This window comes from Alligator sinensis, unplaced genomic scaffold, assembly GCF_000455745.1.
Source record: "Alligator sinensis unplaced genomic scaffold, ASM45574v1 scaffold203_1, whole genome shotgun sequence".
Lineage (NCBI taxonomy): Eukaryota > Metazoa > Chordata > Crocodylia > Alligatoridae > Alligator > Alligator sinensis.
The window spans coordinates 564,425-570,073 of record NW_005841949.1 but is presented as its reverse complement, the minus strand read 5'-3'; the positions used below and the strand labels follow the sequence as shown (position 1 = coordinate 570,073).

At 50.4% G+C, this 5,649-nt stretch overlaps 1 protein-coding gene across 2 annotated transcripts in view; it reads left to right on the top strand.

The window, feature by feature from the left end:
• Positions 1-2,325, top strand: part of ZNRF1 (zinc and ring finger 1) — a 92,435-nt gene extending 90,110 nt beyond the window's left edge. Inside the window, exon 5 of one of the 2 annotated variants that reach the window (XM_025199765.1) lies at positions 1,244-2,325. The gene's annotated coding sequence lies outside the window, so the exon portion shown is untranslated. Of the gene's footprint in view, positions 1-1,072 lie in introns of both variants that reach the window. The other variant, XM_006020228.3, reaches the window with a different exon arrangement.
• Positions 2,326-5,649: the final 3,324 nt, after the last annotated feature.

Sequence of the window (5,649 nt, the reverse complement as noted above, 5' to 3'; positions counted from 1 at the left end):
GCTGATGTCCCTGAAGGGAAGATTCCAGCATGACTCTGCTCCCCTGCCTGGGCTAGCGAGATAAAATGTTGCTTTTTATTTGTAGAATGTGACAGTTCTCTATGGAGTGTTCAAGAAGGCAGAGCTGGGGGGCCCCTGCCCCTCCTGCCATTCTTACAGAGCAAAGCTACAGATGGACAATTCTCTGGGGTCACTTACGATCACAGCAGGTCTCTCAGATTAGAACAAGGACTATACCTAGCTTCATATGGGCCTGGTTGAAAGAAGTTCAAAAAACCTACCTATGAAATCAGTGGCATCAACATAAGCAAGGTTAGAAACACACGTCAGGTGTCGACACACATTTTGCTCCGCTCATGTGGGCCTGTTTGACAAAGCTCTGGCTTGGGGGTGGTCCTGCTTTGAGCAGGGGATTGGACTAGATGACCTCCTGAGGTCCCTTCCAACCCTAATTTTCTATGAGTTCATGATTATTCAGAAATTTACAATATACATGAGAAAATCCCCTTGTTGAGCTGCATCAAACCAGCTGAGGTATTGGGACTGAGATCTTCTAGGCCAATGATTCTCAGCTGGGGTGCCATGACCTGGGGTGCCTTGAGATGCTTTCAAGGGGTGCAGTGTTAGCGCTGTCAGGTGTGCAGTCACACTTCACAAGATAAACCCAGAGATTTCAAATAGGAATCTGTTGCTAAAAACAGTCTGACCTGTTGTGGGCTTTGAGTTCTTTGCAACAGAAAAATGCTGTTACTTTTCTGTAGTCAAGAAAAGAATGAAGAGATGGCATTTTCCAAGGGGTGCCTTAAGCCAATGGAGAGGTCTAGGAACCACAGCTCTAGACTGATTTAAAACTTCCACTTCATTTTAAGTCTTAAATTTTATCTGTGCCATCAGTAGTTTACAACTCTCCCAGGTAAGATGGTAAGGACCCTGGATGTATTTCTTTATCTGTAACCATCCCTGCATCTACACTTGATGAACAGCCATTGTGGGCTGTGTGGGTGCATTTAGACACAGCAGTTCGTTAAGGCTGTGCTGGGATTGTAACATTGGGTTATCTTTCTCTTCACAGGGCACCTTGCTATACCTGCCATTCATCCTGTCCCCTTCCCACCCACCCCATCCAGAATTTTGGGCTGACTTTAATTCCTCAAAAATCAGAAACTTGAATCCACTTGAACATCATTTTTGTTTTATTTGGGGTTTTTTTGTTTCATTTTATTTTGGTTTTTTTAACTTAAAGGAAAAATATATACAGGAGAGACTATCGTAAAAACAGAGCTGCCTGCTCTCTGTACATTCACCTCCACAGCTGATGACACGGGGAGAGAAGAACTTAAAAAGCAAGGAAGAGAAAGTGGAAACAAACCCTGACTTGCAACTCTGAAATGAGGTTGTCATGATGTTTGGCTCTAGGCAAAAGGAAAGCTGACCCACAGCAGAGCTGTTGAGGGACGACTGGCCAAACGGAGCACGGTTTATTTATTACTATGAAAACCCAGACAAATGCCTGTATCCTAAGAGAACACCTCCAAGGAGGGGCAGGACGAGTGAGCACTGCAGCCAGGAGCCCCTCTCACTTTTGCACTGACTAAGGAATTTTTTTCCTTTTGAGGACACCAAGCTGTAACTGGCAGAGTCTGACAGGAAGGAAAGGATCCCCACAGAGGAATGGGGCTGCTTCTCACGTTCAAGAGGCATTGTAGGTCTGTCTTTAAAGTGTTTACAAAAAAAAAAAAATAGTGTTGACCGGTGTGTGTTTCCTTTTTTTGTTTTGGGGGAGGGGGTTGGCTTTTTTCTTCCCCAGTGATGTTTACAGACTGACTGCTCCGAGTCGGCTATAACCACTCAGTGACTGAAGGTAGCCAGATACCACACGACTTTCTTCCTGTTTCCCTTCTGCTGTCATGACTCCTAGTTGCCAAAAGACACCCATTGTCCACTGCCCCTGTTTCTTTTGATCAGTCTCCACTTAACCTTCCTCTCCTTTTTTGTGTGTGTATAAGGGGGGGAAGTTGCATTACAGTTTGAAAGCTCTAAGATCACAAGTGTCCTGCAAAGACGCCTATCCTTTTTATTAGATCCATGTGGATTTTTTTTCCAGGAAAAAAATTTTTATTAAAGCAACACCCCCCACATGCATGCGCTGTGGAGGAGCGCAGAGGTGGGGGGGGAACGTTTTAGCCATTGCGTCCCCTGCAGGAAGGGTTTCTGTATTTATATATTAAAATTAAAACTTAAAAAAAAAGTTCAAAGCTTGGGGGGAAAAGGTTTCTTCATTAGTCAAGGTGTTTTGATATGGTATTAAAATAATGTTCAATAAAATATTCACTGTTATTTTATTTCAATGGCACCTTCTTAGTGAAGTACTGCAGAGTGTTTGCTGGAGGCAACCTTTGCTCTGTGACCAGGTAAGTGAGTCTAGAGGGATGGATGGTCTTGCATGGGGATGGGCTGGACTAACTTGAACTGCTGAGTCACGTGAGGGGCACTGCCCTTCCTGAGGAACTAGGTTGAATGTTTTCAAGGGTGTAGTACAGTGCAGTGGATGTGGAGGAGGACTGTATCTTCCCATTGCCCATGCAAGCCACTACCTCTTATGTGGTGACCTTGGTAGCAAACATGTAGGCCAGACATAGGACTTGGCCTGGCAGGATTTACTCCCTTCTCAGAGTTTGGAACCAGGTCTCCGGCAGGGGGCTCTTCTCCTCAGCCTTGCAGGGCTGGCTGTAGTGTCTATGTCATGCTCTTTGCTCCAAGCACTTCCTTCTGTTCTTTACTTGTAACACTTAGGATAGGCTTAGACCTGAGCTGCCCACACCCGAAACCTCCTGCCAGATCTCTCCTGTCATACATAGTGTACCCAAGCAGGAGCCCACTGGGCCTGTGGCCAAGCAGTGGGAAACCAATTGTGCCTTGTTTCCAACTATCGACTCTGCCCTTATTCCTCCTGTTGGGCCTGTCTGGCTTTGTTCCTTAGGCTGGAGCTAAGGCCAAAACTCTCCGATGACCACTTGGTGGGTGTCCCCCTCTAGATTCCCACTGGTCAAGGAGGGTGGGGGAGGCTAAGTGATTGTGCCTACATAGATCCTCTCCCAGATCTCTCTCAAGAAGGGGGACAGACTGATCCAAGTGAGTGCTACAGCCACTGGCTCCTGGGACACAGCTGAAATCATGTCCTGTGCATGTGGGCCTAACCGTCATCATCAGCCAAGGCTCCATAGGCTACAGCTCTAGACTCTTACTGATGCCCACTTACACGTTGTCAAGCCTTCTCTGCCTGTCAGTCCCACAGCACTTGATAGAGCTGCCTCAGCCCCATCATCTGGCATTTGTTGAACCTAGTAGGTCCCCTTTAGGTGCACTGCTGTTCTTCTTGACCCAAGGGGCAGCTTTGACACTGAGCCAATGCCTGTTGATTTCTGTTAAATAGCCAGCCCAGCCTGCAGGGAAACCAGGGGAAGAGTAAGAGGCTGCACTTCAACCTGGCTGCTCCAGAGCAATATCCTACAGAGCCTGTTCTGCTCTTGCTGGCAGGGATCTGTTTGCAGTCATTGCTAGAGCCCCAAATTATATGTAATTGCCTTCCTCCAAATCTGAGGGCTCTCAACTGAGTGTCCGTCCTGGTGCCTAGCATGAGTGGAGTCATGTTAACAGTGTGGGTCCTTTCCTTGTACTGGCCATGCCTGTCTTTTGACCCATTTTGGTCCCATGTTCCTAAGGAGCAGTCTTCTCACTTCCTCATGCTCATCCTTCCATGTGCTCTTGTTCAGTCCCTCCTGTCCTGCCTCAGGCTCTGTACCCACTTCTCCACAGCCAGAGCCAATGTCTAAATGACACCCATCCTGTGAGCTGCAGCTGCTCCTCAGCCCTGTCTCTAGAGGCAGACTCCAGGGGTCAAAATCCTAGTACAGCTCAGGGCTGGGGCCCTCCTGTCTTGGAAAGGAACTGTAGGATGCTCCTGTGATGGCAGTGGCTCAAGAGCTGGCCCTATCCTGGCAACCCACCCTTGCTAGCATTGCTGTTTGGTGGGTCTCAGGGCCACAGGTGCCGCAGTTTTGCCAGACTGGATACTGGAGCTGGGAAGGAGGCATGCTCATCACCCCCCTCCTCCTGGGCTGGAGTGCTTTGTGCCCCAGTGGCAGTGGGAGGAACACTGGCAGCAGGCTTGCTGGCACCTGTGCTGTGCTGTGCTGAGGTTTAGCTGTTCCCACCTCTGGAGGGCTGTCAGGATAGGAGCTCAGCACTCCCTGTCCTGGTTCTGTTTGGGCAGAGCTGGGGGAGGAATGGGTGCTACCCCCTGGGGGCGGTAGCAGGTGCTGTGATTGTGATGTGGGTGCTGCTCGTGCCTGGTACTGCCCATGGTGCTGGAAGCAGGGGCCCCCAAGCATGTGTACAATGAGCTGTGTGCAGGGCCCTGCCAAATGGCTAGTACATGGCAGAGATGGCTCCAGCTCTGCCTAGCAACTTCCTTTGTTTACTGGCTGAGCAGAGCACCTTTGCTGCAAGGGAGATCCCCAGCAAGTCATGGTCTGTCTGTTGCTAAGGCAGATTCTTAGCCCTTTGGGGGCTAGGCAGAAGGCTGAGTCTAAGTATACACATCCCTGGCCCGCAACATCCTCCTTCCCACAGAGCAGCTTTGGCAGCGGTGGGGAAGCTGTGCCTGGAAAGGAGCCACCAGTCCCAGGCTGCAGCTGTTGGGACTGGGAGAGGGGAGGAAATGCACCTTTAGAGACCAGCACTCTGGATGCTGCAGAGTAATCTGTGCTGAGTGAACACCTCTTGGCTGAGCTCCTTCTGTTGAGCAGCTTCTGTCTCCCCCTCCCCACACTTAACTCAGCCTCACTCCTCTGCTTGGTGGAGATTTTGCTTTCTTCCTTTGACCTCCTTCCTGGCCTGATGTGGGAGCATTCTGCAGGTAAGGCCTTGAGCTGTCCAGCCTCTAGGTGCATAGTGAGGCAGCGCATGGCAGATCTGTCCCTGTACAAATAAAGCCACGGGCCAAGGCAGAGCAGGGGCACTACATGGGTGGAAGGCATCAGTCTTGCTGTGCTGGAGCAGGGCCCCACTTGCAGAGTTAGCTCATGGTTGGCATCTTCACCCAGCCTGGCAAGAGTGCTGCCCCTGTGGCCCTGAGACTCACCAAGCAGAGCAGTGCCAGCACGGAGATGCGGGCACCTGCCTGCCTGAGGCCTGCTACCATGGCTCCCATGGGATATTGAGTGCAATGCATGGGACAAAAGCTTGGTGTCATTCAACTTCTGCATTCCTTCCCCTTGCCCCCTCCCCCTCCCCCCGGCCACTGCTCTGTGACAGCAGCCTCTTGGCCCCCTTTGTGGTAGGCTGCCCTTTCCCACACTCCCCTTAAATGTGGAACAACTTCCCAGCCAGTGAAGCCCTCCCAGAGTTGAGTACAGCAGAGCTTGTGCTCACATGGACATGGTTGTGCAGCCTGCTATGCCTAAGCCCTTGCTATTTGCCCCAGGATGGGGGTCTGACAACCGCTGGGGCAGAGCTCCTCTAGCTACAACTCTTTGAGGGGCTTGCTAAGCTTTTGATCCTGGGGGTGGGAGGATGTCTGTCTTACAGCACTGTGTGGGCTCTTGTAGAATAGGAGACAATACTTGGAGCAATGGGGCCCTTTCAGGG